This window comes from Typopeltis vanoorti, chromosome 7 (assembly GCF_054136105.1).
Source record: "Typopeltis vanoorti isolate ZY-2024b chromosome 7, IOZ_Tvanoo_1.0, whole genome shotgun sequence".
Taxonomy (NCBI): domain Eukaryota; kingdom Metazoa; phylum Arthropoda; class Arachnida; order Uropygi; family Thelyphonidae; genus Typopeltis; species Typopeltis vanoorti.
Genome location: NC_143555.1, coordinates 138,345,925 through 138,360,756, shown reverse-complemented (window position 1 = coordinate 138,360,756; position 14,832 = coordinate 138,345,925).

Below are 14,832 nucleotides of genomic sequence, written 5' to 3'. Positions count from 1 at the left end.
CTTAATTTTCCGTAAATCTTAAATCTTCCAGGCAAATGCAAGTGAGTATAAATACAGTCGAATTGTGATTTTTCGAGTTTTTTGTGCTCTCTTTCAATAAATGAATTTGACTTGAAGTATTCATTAAAACAGCCCTTAGCATTATGTCAGAAGCAAGTAAATAATGTAAAGATTTATCTTTTCAAGAAAAGCAATGAATTTTGGAGTGCTATGATAAGTTGCCCAAAACGAGTCAGCATAGTGCAGCTGTACATTTAAAAATTTACATCAATCTTCATAAGATCATTCATCATATGAGATGATGAATGATCTTACACATCCACTCTTGTGTAAGATTTAAAAAACAGGTCAATGTTTGATCTGTTTTTTAAGATTTTAATGAGAACATGGATCGGAAGAGAGCCTGATCTGGTAAGGATACTCAAGTTGAATCAACATTAAAATTTTGGTTTAGTAATTCATGAAAAGAATGCTTCGATTAATGGGCCTTTGATGCGTCAAAAACAATGAGCAAAGAAAATTTCATCACAACTGATGGATGGTTTAACAGGTGGAAAAAAGTAAGAGAATATTGTGTACAAGTGTATTCATGGCGAAGAAAAAAGTGCTGAATTTTTATCAGCTGATGCATGGATTAAGACCGAGTGGCCAAAAATTATTGCTGATTATTCTCCTGAGGATATTTACAATGCAGACGAAACAGGACTCTATTTTCGTACAATGCCTGAGCAATTTATTCATGAACTACTATATTCAAACACACGACAGACAACACTAGATGAGTTTTCAAAATAAATTTTATGTTGTTGCTTATTAAAAGGTTATTTATAAAAATAAATTAAACAATGTTCATAACAATAAATTATGCAAATTTTTAGATCCTTTGCTTATTGTTATCGAAAAGCGACTGTCCCAAAGCAATCACAATAAGCAGAGTCTACCGTATATTGAAATGTATAGGAGATATTATACAGTCTTGTCTCACTCCTCTTTTGATATCTATTGTTTCATTATTAATTTTGTTTATAATTTTTGTCTTCTGATTCCAGTATAATTCTGTTATTATTCTGAGGTCTTTTGTATCAATTTAAATGTCTTTTAATATTTCTATTAACTTTTGATGGCTTACTTTTATAGACTTGCAAATGCTTTTTGAAAGTCTACAAAACATAGATATATCTATTATAGTTTCTACTATATTCGGCATGAAACTCTTTGAGTTTCTTATTCGGCTAAGAAACTATATGGGATGTGATATCCCTTAACTTAAACATAGATATATCTTATTATTGATTTCTATTGATCTTTAACACGTTCGCTGCCACGCTACTTCGGCATAGTCTGTTCCCGTACGCCGAGCAATTTCACTTCTTCAAGGTCAGTACGGTAATCTTGTTGCTGGCGGTAAGCATGATACAAGTATACTCGTAGTTGGCTTGTGCAGAGCATATACCATCTATGAGAATACACAGTTTTGATGCTAGCTCCACAAGCCAAGCATTTTCACTTCTTCACGGTCAGTACAGTAATCTCGTTGCTGGCAGTAAGCGTCATACGAGTATACTCATAGCTGGCTTGTGTAGCTGGTTTACCAACTACACAAGTAGTTGCCAACTAGTCTCGTAGTTGGCAGCGAACGTGTTAATAACAGCTTTTAATTCATATATTACATTAATTGTACTTTTTTTCCTGGCATGAATCCTTTTTGTAGTTCACTTATATGTCATTTAATTCTAGAAAACATTTATTATTTGTTATTTTCAATAGTTTTTGAAGTATGGGATATGATACTAATTGTTCTAAAATCTTTACATTCTGCTGCATGTAATCTTTTTTGGTATTGGAATGCAAATAGATTTTATGAAGTTTTCTGATGGTATGTCTGTATCATACATATTCTGTATTATTTCTATTAAAAATCTCTTCCTTTTTCTCCTATTTCTTTTATTTACTCAGCTGATATTCCATCACATCCCATCATTTTGCTATTAGGTAGTTCTTTTATTGCACTTACTATTTCTTCTTTAAGTAAACCTGGATTATTTGAATGAACACTGATCATAGGTTTGCCAGACTTGTGGTATTATTACATTATACAGTTCAGTTAGGTATTCCTTCCATACGTGTGTTGAGGCTTAAGTACTGTGAAGAATTTGTGTTAGAGGTTTAATGGAATATTAACAGCACTGAGAAAGGATTAAAATTAGTTTTAATCCTTTCTCAGCGCTGTTAATATTATACTAAACCTCTAACATGTATTCCTTCCATCTTCTTGTCTTCTGGATTTATAATAACATTCTTATTCTTACCTGTTGGCTTAACTGTTGGCTTGTTATTTTCTTTTGGGTATTAAGAAATTTTAATTTTGAATGTAACTCTACATTTTATTTTCTTTATCTAATTTCTCTACTTCTAAGTGATTATTATTGATCTATCTATGTTTTTCTTCTCTACATTTATTTTTTATTTGTCTATCTAATCTTTTATATTCTTCATTTCCATTGGGAATTTTTCCAGGTTCTTCTTTATTCCATTAGTTCTGGTATCTCTTCAGTGTCAACTGTTTTTTTTAAATTGATCTTTGTTTTTTTCTCAGGACTCATATCTGTGGTCTCTAGGCTTTGGTCAAGTGTTTTACTTCTAACCCAGCTCTCAGATCCATAAGTTAAAATTGGTTTGAAAACTGTCTTGTATACAGCTGATTTAGTGTTCTGACTAATTTCTCGCTTTTTCCATATGAATTTATTCAATTCACTTCCTACCATACCAGCTTTGTTGATTCTGTTGTCTATTTACCATCTTCACTAAAAATCGTGCCTAAGTAGCTGAAATGTTTTACTTGTTTTATAGGTTCTCCATTCACAACACAGTTGATATTTTCAACGATTCTGCCTATTTTCATTGTCTTTGTCTTGTTATTGCTGACCTTCATCCCATATCTATTTCAACAGTTATTCAATTTAGTCAGGGAATCTTGCAGACTTGTAGCAGATTTATTTAGAAGTATAACATCATTTGCATAAAGCAAAGAGCTGACATTAACATCTCCAATTTTGATATCAGGTTTAATACCACTTTCCTTCATAATGTTATCCATATAGATAATGAATAAGAGAGGGGATAATATACATCCTTGTCTGACGCCAGATTTAACATTAAACCATCTTCCTGTACTTTCTTCAATTCTAACTGCCGACTTACAACTCAAATGCAGACTAAGTATTGCTTGATATAATGCCCCATTCACACCATATAAGTGTAGCGTATTGAATAGCTTCTCTCTTGGCACCTTGTCATATGCTTTTTCCTGATCTACAAAACTTAAATACAGATCTTTGTTATATTCCCATGCTTTCTCAACTATTTGTCATAAAGTGAAAATCTGGTTGTAACAACCTCTATTTGGCCTGAATCCAGCTTGTTCTTCACCAAGCTTTGCTTCCACAATCCTTCTCAACCATTTCTCAAGTACACTGGCATAAATCTTACCAGGACACTTAGAGAAATACCTCTATAATTCTCACATTCAGTTTTATTTTCCTTTTTATATATGGGTACTATGAGAGCTCTACTCCAATCATCTAGAATTTGTCCCCCTGTCCAGGCCTTCTGAACTATGCAGTGCAGCCACTGTGAGACTTTTATACTTCCATACTTGAGCATTTCAAATATCATCAGCCTTTTGATGACTTTTTCTACTTTCATTCTTGAAGTAGATTTGCATGCCTAGTAAGTGTTTTTTACCACTGTGCTATCACTTATTGTTTCATTTAACAATTTTTCAAAGTAATTACTCCATACTTCGAGGATATCGTTTTCTCCAGTTTTCATGTCACCTTTATCATCTCTTTTACAACACTCTTTCCTCCATTTCTGAGCTTCTTCAGCATCCTCCAGAATATCTTGCCACTTCTTCATATTTATTTTCTATGTTCTTGCCAAAGTCTTCCCATGACTTTTGTTTAGCTAGTTTTATACAGTGTTTAGCTTTCTTGCATTTGTCTCTGTGTTCTTAGAGAATATAGAAACAAATGTCATCATCATCAGGGTGTATGGCAGGAATTTGATGATGATGATGACATTTGTCTCTGTATTCCTAAGAGCACAAGCTGACTTATTTGTCAGGAACTTTTGATATGGTTTCTTCTTTTCCTTCACTGCCTCTTTAACTTCCTGTTTCCACCATGGAGTTCTGATTTTTCTATCCTTGCAGACAACGTCTCCACATGCCTCTTTGGCTGAATCAGTCAATGTTTTCTTCAGGGCTTGCCACTGAATCTCCAAGGTTTGGTTGCTGTTCACAAACTCTTTAATTTTTTCTTGAATAATGTTTGTGTATTTTAGTCTTCAGTTCATATCTGAGTGTTGCTCAACTTTCGTTCATTTTAAAATTCTTTTACTCGGAAATTTCAAGAGAATAAAAACCGGACAGCCCAAATGGATTATGAACTGGATACAGATCAGAACAGTAAACATAGGGGACATCAATCACAAGATTGAAGAAATACAAAAAGCTCTAACAGAAATGAAAATAGAAATAGCATTAATTTCAGAAACAAAGAAAAAATCAAAAGGCTCTACAGAACTTCAGGACTACAGTTTAATATACAGTGAAGTACCCAATGAAAAACGAGCAGCTGCAGGTATAGCCATCATGATCAGCAATAAATGGAAAGACAAAATTGATTCATATAACTGGATCTCTGAAAGAATAATAATGGCTAGACTTAAATTAAATAAGAAATTTATTACACTCATAGGACAGATGGCCAAATATTGCTTGGAAATATAAACCAAAGGGACACTGTTCAAGAGGAAAATGCAGGAGAAAATGGGCAGAAGACTTTTTTAAACTCTTGAAAACGTGACAGGCAAACAATTGCCTAATACTGGAAGCCAAGAAGAAGAAGAAAAAGAAAGCTTACATGTTCTTTTCAATATGAAATTCAGTTTTATCTTGCTCAAGACTAAATGGTGATTACTTCCAATTTCATATCCTCTGTACACTCTGGTATCCTGTACTAGAGAGAAAGCATCACTATCGACAGTAATGTAGTCAATGTGACTTTTCTTATTCCTTGCCTCTTCTCTCCATGTGAATTTGTGCACATTGTTATGTTGGAACATTGTGTTAGTAATAACCATGTCAGCAATACAGTCCATGTTTTTGGCAGAAATCCAACAGGTATTTGCCATTATTATTAGCTTTGCTCTTTTCTCCAAATTTTCCCAAAACTTTTTTGTATTTCTGACAATCATTTCCTACTCTGCTATTTAGATCCCCAACAAGGACCAATTTTTCATTGTGTTAGTTGCTTTCTCTAAAGCCTCAAAAAATTTCTCTACTTCTACCTTAGTAGAACTTTCTATGGGACCATAGGCACAAATAAGTCTCATTGTCCAGTTTCCCATTCTGATATTTGCCCACATCACTCTACTTGAGACTGCCTATTCAAGATTAGCCTCATATTTAGTGTTGAATACTATGGCTACTCCTTTTCCTTGATTGTCATTGCCTGAATATAACATTTTGTATTTATTGCTCAGAAAGATCTCACCAGTTTTTGTCTTTTTTTTTGTTTGTTTCAGTCGCCCCCTATTATGTCGATCTGGTACTTATCCAATTTCTCAGCTAGCTCCATTTCTTTGCCTTTCAAGCTTCTTATGTTATAGTACTGATCTTGAACTCTGGTTTTGAAAAGCCTTTAAATTTTTAAATATATAAATCTAGTTATATTTTTATAACTTTAGTATTCACATTCAACAGCTTTTAATCTTTGTTTTAATCATCATCATCATCAATTTCCTGATAAGTACTCTCAAGTAGCATACAGGATACTATGATAGACTAATTTGGAAATCTGAATCAGTAGTTATTTATTTTATTATATAGTGTATGGCATAATAAAAAAAGACATGTGACATCAAAATATATAAATACATATTTGTGCAGACAATATAAATGAGACAGGTGGTGTACATATACAAATAACAGGTAAAAGGAAGATTCTTCAGCTCTTGAATGGCTAACTAATTTTAAATCTAGTTCAGTTAGCCATTCAAGAGCTGAAGAATCTGCCTCAAAAAAGTCTCTTAGGTTACCAGAGTAGGCTCTTATGCTGCAGTCCTCCACAGTGTGATGGATGGCTTGGTTTATGGCCCCCACAGTCACATTGGGGTGTAGGTGATCTTCCCCACTTGTGTAAGCTGTCTATGCAGATATCATATCCTATGCGTATCCTGTTTAAGCTTTTCCATAGATGACTTGGATTTTGGTTGGGAAGGATATACTTGTTTAAGTCTGGTGGCAATTTTTCTTTCCAAGTTTCTAGCCATTTTGAATTAATGTTGAAATTGCTATTTACCAGTTCTTCAGCCAGTATTAGTGGGAAGCTGTCACGATTTAAGCGATTTATACATAAACGTGGGAGGTCTTCATTTATTGGTAACAGAGGATTGCTATTTTTTTTTTTTTTTTTTTTTGTACTCTTTTATGAGAGCATCTTATCTGTGCAAGTTCGGTGGTACAATGTTGCTCAAAGTTGGAAGCCAGTAGAGGGGGAGTGGTTTTGACAGAGCCTGTTATTGTCCTCATTGCTACATTTATTTGCATGTCGATTTTCTTGATATGAGGGCTGTTTAGCCATACTGGTGAACAATATTCTGCTGCAGAGTAGACTAGGCCTGACTTGGATCATTGCAGTAAAGTAGCAGAAGAATACCATATAGAAAAACACAGTTTTTGTAGGATGTTGTTACAGGTTCTGATCCAGATGTCTTGAAAGATAGTGTTCTATCCAAGGTAACCCCAGATATTTAGGGAAATCTTGGTGCTACAGAATTGTATTGTTAAAGCTTACCTGAAGTTTTTTACTTACCAATTTATTGTTTAGGTGAATCTCCATTTATGAAAGTATTCCCCATTGGTTCTAAATGAGAATATCTTCAGTTACTTTGATGTTCTTATTTTGGGTGGCTAGGACTATATCATCAGCATAAGCAAATTTTCTTGACCTAATTGTTGGTAGATCAGATGTATATATATATAAGTTGAATAAGATTGGTGTTAATACTGAGCCCTGCAGGAGCCTGTTGTTCAGCTTTCTCAGTTTGCTCATTTTGTTTCCTGGTACCACATGAAAGAACCTGTCAGAAAACACATTGAGCCCTAAAGCCTGCTTGCTCAACAGGTATAACTTCAGATATTTTTGGGCCATTTCTGTTAAGGAGGAGTCTTTCAAGGAGCTATAACAGCAACTGAGGAGTGCAATTGGGCAATAGCTCTCTGCTTGATCTTGAAGCTTGTTGAGTTTTCATAAGGCTATTATTTTGGTTCTCTTAAAGGCTGTTGGAAAGTTTCCCATTCTTAAAATATGAGAAAAGAATCTTGATGAGCATTTTTTCCACAGTTAAACCAAGAATTCAGGATGAATACCATCAAAGCCTGATAATTTGCTGGTTTTAACCTCCTATAAAGCCTCAGTTATTTTTTCTGTGGTAAATTCTCTTGAAAATTGGGAACTATCAGCTACACTTTGTCGTAAGTTTCTGAGTGATCTTTTAACCTCCCATGTGTGTTGATGATCTCGGGGAGGCTCTAGACAGCGAGGTTATTCGACAAGCAATTTGATCCACCAGATTTGAGTCACCAGAGGATCTTTATGGGTGACTGGGTTACTTCCACCTAACTTCTTTAATAGGCTCCATGCTTTTTTACTTGATTTTTTAAAGTCTAAGTCCTCTGTACTTTTTATCCATTTTTCTCCGTGCTAGTTATCAAGCTTCTGGAGTAATTCGGCAGCTATGTCACAGTCACCAGATTCTAAATAGACTTGGTATAGCTTTTCACAGTCTTTATTCCAGCCAGGTATTTATTCCTTTTGGAAACCCTTGGAATATACTTCTTCACTGTTGATATGACTGCTCCAATGAATCTGTTGTAGTTTTCACTCACAGGTGGTATCCATCTGAATCAGTAGTACTATCATTGTCAGCACTCTACTATTGTTATATCTTATATTTCTGGCTTCTAGGACATTTCTGATTGCATCACTCCACCTAGATATCAGTCATCCTCTGCGTCTTTTTTTTTTTGCTATTCTGCTACTTAAGTGACCACACCATCTTAGATTAGCTCTGCTCACACATTTTTGAATGCTAATATTCTCATTTTTAATTGGATTTTCCCATTGATGCCATCTGTTAACTCCCCTGATAATTCTCAGAATGCTCATATTTGGTTTCTAGTCTGATAAACTGTATTATTTCCAACCCAACTCTTAGATTCAAGTTCAAATGGCTTGAAACTGTCACATATACTGCTAGTTTTGCATTTTAGCTATTTTCTCTCTTATTGCATAAAAACTGATTCAATTGTCATCCTATTCTATCAGCTTTACTGCTTCTATTGTATATTTCCATATTTTATTTGTCATCTTCACTAAAAATTATACCTAAATAGCTGAAATATTTTCCTGGTTCTATAGGTTCTGCATTGAGAATGCAGTTGAAGTTTTCCATGTTCCCACCTATTTTCATAGTTTTGATTTTTATTATTGCTTATTGTCATGCCAAATTTGTTACATCTGCTATTCAGTTTAGTTAAAGAATCTTGGAGACCACTGGATTTTTTAGGAGTACAACATCATCTGTGTAACAGAAAGTGCTAAGGTTGATATCTCTGATTCGGATATCTATCCTTGCTAACATCTTCAGAACATTCCTCCCCACCTGAATCAACTAGTCAATGTTTCTTTCAAAGTTTGCTCTGAGATTCTAAGTTTTGGTTCTTGTTTGCAGACTCTTTGATTTTTTCTTGAATAATATTTATATAGTTAAGTCTTCACTTCACGTGTGATAGCTTCTTGACGTTTAATTATTTTTAAGACTTTCTTACATATTTTTCTTTTCCCTATTATTTTCCTTTTTTATCCTGCATTTTCTGTGGGAATATAGGCACAAATTACTTTCATTGTCCAACTCCCATTTTTGGAAATTTGCCCCCATAACTCCTTGAAATTACCCACTAATCAAGAATTTTATCTTCACGTTTGGTGTTCAGTGCTCTTGCTCCAAATATAACATCCCACATTCATTATTTAGCATCTGTTTTAGGCTTTGTCATCTCACTAACATCAAATTCGCAGTTATATTCACATGGTACTTCCATAGTTGTTCTGCTAACTCAACTTCTTTTCCATTGATATTTCTAGAACCTCTGTAGCTCAGTCGATATAGACAAAGCCCTTTAGTCGGAAAGAGCTCCAGATAAAGGTTCCTCCTGTCCATAACATGAGGAACCTTTATCTGGTCTCTTTCAACTAAAGCTGAGTTAGCCAGTCTCATATACAGAGGTGGAGGGATTTTTCACCCAGAAACTCGGGTTTTTCATCCCTCAGGACCGGCAAATCGGCCTGTGAACACACAAGGCTCTGTAGTCATAAAATACATACTTAATCCTTCATTAGGAGGGCTCAACCAGTCCTATGGGATAGTGGAAGAATGGGGGAATCCCATACCGATAAATTAAAAATTGATATTTCTTATGTTGATGGTGCCTATCTTCAATTCTTTTGACATTGTCTTTGTTTTAAATTATCTTTAATTTTTTTTTTTTAAATATTAAGTGGTTTTCAAAAAGTATTTTCTAAAAAATTATTTTGACTTCATGACATCATTTTATAACATTGTAAAAATGATATGGAATTAGTGTCACTTCTCAAGTACAACTTAAAGTATAATTATGACAATATCATCAGGACCAGAAGATTTTGGGACATTAGTTATTTCTAGGTGGCCAATAATGTTCATTGTCTGGAAACATGCCATCAATGTAGGCCTGAAGTGCTTGTTGCCCGTTTGGTCTCCAGAGCAAGGAACTTTGTTTTTTTTTAGTTTTTTTTTCTCCTTTGTTTTTTCTCCTTTCCTCTATGCAGTGCAATGATGCACTTCATAGACATGCCTGATCTGCTGATTACATGCCAGTGTGCCCTCTGTTCAAAGATATAAAATGGTTTCATAGGCCAGCTGATAGATAAAACTGAACCTGATGGTAATGTAGTTCTACGGGTTTCCCAATAAGCTAGTAAATAATCCTGCTGCCACTTATTCTGCAGAATCATGCCTGGAAGGAGTCTGAGTATAATAATATATAGGGACTGCTATGAAGGCTACACATGGACAGGAAACTGGTTATACAGAGTCTTTTACCCCTATACCTCATGTTCCCCCCCCCCTGTAATTAACTCTCTGACATTTTGAATTGACAACTGTAAATGTACAACACTGCAGATTGGAAAAAATCTCCACACAAAAAATAACAAATCATAAAAACATCAAAAATATAAAATTCATAATAAAGCAAAAATATAATGAAAAACAGCAAAAATTTATACAAAAACACATCCACTTCACCAACATTTGTGGCCTTAACACTGATCTTGTTGGCCAAGTAGTTAATATATGTCTCCCAGGTGGCAGGTATGAATCATGCCATGGGCATTGATATTAGTGATTGTCATAAGTGGAAAATGAATTTTGTCCCATGATGTAAGACTACCTCCCTGCTTATTGAAGGACTGAAGTGCCTTGAAAAAGTTCCGATTTGGTCTCTAGAGCAAGGTTTTTGGATTATGTAAAAAATAAAAATGTTTTAAAATCATCATCATTAATTCCTCATATGTGGAGAGGTGTGCAAAATATTTTGATAGTACTACATGAAAAAGTTGCATCATCACTAACTTCCTATCAGCAATTTTCCTTCAAATTAATCAGTTACTGTCAAGATTCCAATATTGTGAGATCTTATATTTTGGTCTTCTAAGCCACTTCTTACTGTACCAATCCACCTAGCTCTTTGTCTTCCTGTGGGTCTTTTCATGCTATCCTGGCAAAAAACACTTGTTTTGCTTATTTTAAAAAAATAATGACCAAAATAAACTGATTAAAAAAAAAATTTTAAAAAAACTCAGCCCACTTGCAGCAGTACTGATGTACTGTAGGTTTATCACCTTTTGTGGAAGGTAGTTTCATCAATGTGCGTTTGCATGTATGCCAGAGCTGTTATTTGTCATGAAACCTCAAGAGCTGTTTTCTACCTTTCTTTGACTATCTAACCTACACCTTCTGTAAAACCATAAAAGTTGAAACATGGAGCAAGCATTTAGAATCAACATTTGCATGTCACTAAATGCCAAACCTAGAATTGCCTTCTTTATGATCTGTTCTGGCTCAAAATTTCCAAATGTTCAAAATCTTATAGTATCCATATGAAACAAGCTTCAGGATATTTAAATTTGGGGTCCTTAAACAGTGATCTCCTTGCCATTCTCCTGTAAAATAAAAACAAACTTATAAACTCCAATAATATCAAAACATAGTCCTGCTTTTTTTTTTTTTAAAGAAAGATTTCACTTTATTTCCCTAGTATCTTTGATATTTCTCTTCTGAGAAATATCAAAGCTAATGCCTTCCACTTCTAGTCTTTCTGGGTACAAATATGTCATCCATAACCACAGTGTACAAAAAACACTCCTCTACCATTCAAGACACTGCTTCTTATCTATATAAGTCCTAAACTTATCTGTGTACATAAATTCCAAATTCACCCATTCTTAGAATATTGTTATCACATTTGGAGTCATACATTAAAAACCTCCTTAAAAATGCTTGCTGCTTTCTAGAAGAGGACAAATGCTAAATAGAAAGTCTCTCTTTCTCAGACACACTCCAGTCATTTTCTTATAATTGTTCTGTTTCTGCCTTATGACTTTTCTATAAATATTTACTTGGGTAAATATCTGGTGGCCAAAATTGTGGTGGTCAAACTGGCAACCACAATTCTTCCAGTTTCCTCCAAACTTGTAAAAACAAGAGAATATGCTAGTCAACATCCATACACAGTCCAGCTTCAAACTTTCTTAAAAAACTTCTAATTGTTCTCTTTCATTCCATCTCTCTTTATTCTTTGGAACAACCTTTCCTAAGGAGTATAATTTTTAGCAGTCAAGATACATATAAGATTCTTTCTTTCTCCTTAATATTTGCCCACACATCACTCTTGTGGTATAGGTTTTTTGGTCTCATCTGGAGTTCATATTAAAAAAAAAAATGAAATTTAAATTCTTCTAACTTGTTTCTGGTATGGTGAGAGGTAATTTGAATAAGTCATCTGTGTGGAAGTTGGAGGAGGAGAAGAATGATGGCAGGAAGTCAGCTTTAAGTGTTACAGTGGTGCCATTTGGGTGAGAGAAAGAGATGAAAGTTTGAATGAGCAAAAGTTGTACCCTATGACTTTTACAAGAGATAGGAAAGCATGACTAGCATTTGTACAGGAAGCAAGTTTACTGTATTTGGCCTTTCAAAGTCAGATTTGGATTTATTGATTTGTTATGTGTTTTCAGTGTATTTTGCATTTGTTGTGTTTTCAGTGTAGACTAAAAATGAAACTCGAGTTCTTGCTGTTTGTGGTATGCTGAATCTTTTCTTGCAGTACCTTAGTATGCCTGATGTTAAACTGAGGCTTAGATAGTCAAGGAAAATTGTGAATGGAATGGAGATGAAAGGCTTTCGTTTGAGAGTAACTTCTGTAGCTTACTCAGATGTAGTGCATAGATCAAAAGAGTGGGCCATTGAAAAGACAGTAGAAATTCTGGAGATTATCCCATTTGGCATTGTAATGTCAAGAATTGCTGAGCAAAAGGCATTCTGTGGGAGATGACTTCAGTAATATACGAGGTGGTATCAAAAAGTTTCGAGACTAGGTTTGTAACACGCCAACAGATGGCAGCACAAGGCTGCAGTCACAGGGAGCACCTACCTTCATATGTCAGTGTGCCAAAAGACATTGTACAGTGTACATCGGGAGCTGTGCAACTGATGCTATTCTGACTACCTGCGCTGCCACATCTGCTATTTCATCATGGACAGCAAGTTAGAACAAAGAGCAAACGTCAAATTCACCTTTGAAAAAACGTGAAATTCGACGATCATTACAGGTGACGAAACTTAGGTGTACGGGTACGGCCTTGAGATGAAGCAACAGTCTTCACAGTGGAAGAGTCCATCATCTCCATGACCGAAAAAGGCGAGGTAGGTCCGCAGCTCGACCAAGTGCATGCTCATCGTCTTTTTCGACATTCGCGGCATTATGCATCGAGAATTCGTCCTCATGGGCCAGACTGTCAATAGTGAGTTCTACTGCCAGGTTTTAAGGCATCTGAGGGAGGACATTTGGCAAAAGCGACCAGATCTGTGGCGCAAGAAAAACTGGATGCTCCACGACGACGATGCACTCTGTCCCCGAGCTCTCCTCACATGTGAGTTTCTTGCCAGAAACAAAATCATCTCGCTTCTGCACCCGCCCTACTCACCAGATTTGGCTCCTGCAGACTTTGCCCTCTTCCCGAAGATGAAGATCCAGCTCAAAGGTCACCGTTTTGACACCATTGCGGAGATCCAGCGCGAATCGCAGTAGGTGCTTGACATGCTTCGAAAAGAAGACTTCTAGGACACATTCCAGAAGTGGCAAGAATGCTGGGAGTGCTGTATTGATATGCAAGGAGACTATTTTGAAGGCGATAGTGTGTAAACGTAGATAAATAGAGTAATTTCTCATAAACAGAGCTCGAAACTTTTTGATACCACCTCGTACTTTAAAAGGAAACTAGCAAAGAAATGATCTGGGAGCTTTAGGGTTAATAATTCAAAGAGACAGAGCGATTTTCATAATCTGGAGTGCAGTATAACAGCAGATGAATGTTATGAAATAGGACAAGGAAATCTTAAGCTAGAGGTGGGATCAAAAAGAGAGAACTCTAGATTTGGCATTATGTGGCATGGAATATCAGATTGCACAAGTGCCACTCTTGAAGTAGAAGAATCTTGCAAGGTAATTTGGATGAACAATCAAGAAGTATAAGTTGGAAGTTTTCCACTTGGTTATACTATAAATATAACGATGCCAAGAAATTATATTTTTGGTTTAATTGCCCAGTCCTGAAATTACTTTAAGGGCAAACTTTGTTTGCTTATACTTGGATAAAGGATTAAACCAAGAATATAATTTCTTGGCATCTTTAATTTAAAGTATAACCAAGTAGAAAAACTGTCAACATCTGTCTCTAATCCAGAGTATTTTAGTAATAAGGAGTGACACCTTTTAACTACTTGTATATGGAAATATGACTTCTGCATTACTTCAACCATGGTATCACCTCTGGGTTTGAGGTCTCTTCAGTGGAGAGACCTCAAAACAGGCCAGAGTGAATTATGAATGCAGGGAGTATAAATAATTTTGAAGTTAAACATGATAGATATAGTTATTATTACAGTATAGTTATTATTATATGATAGACCACAAGTTATTATTATCATTTTAGTAATCTCCATGGAGTCAAGACTCATCATGAGTTACTAAAATGTTAATAATACTGTAATAATAACTTATGGTATGGCAATCTGTCAGAGTCCAATCTATCAAATAGTACTTATCTTTTCCAACCACTAAGTATGTTGAGTTCCTCTAACAGCCAGTCCAACTAGAAGGCCTAAATTTATATTAAAGCATATAATTCTAAATTTTATTAAGAAAGTTATATTAAGTAGCATAAATAAAAAAATTGAATGGGTAGTAATAAAATTATTAATCTTAATGCTCTCATTAGTTGTGAAATTTAAATAAGCTTGATATAAATTAAGAGCTTTCATTCAGTTCTGTTTATTTTTCCATTGCATTGCTATTTCATTCAATAGAAACACATGTTAATTATTGTAACAAGTTATGCTATGCTCTGTTCCAAGTGGGGGGAGGGAAGAGAGAGAGAGAGTTAAAAG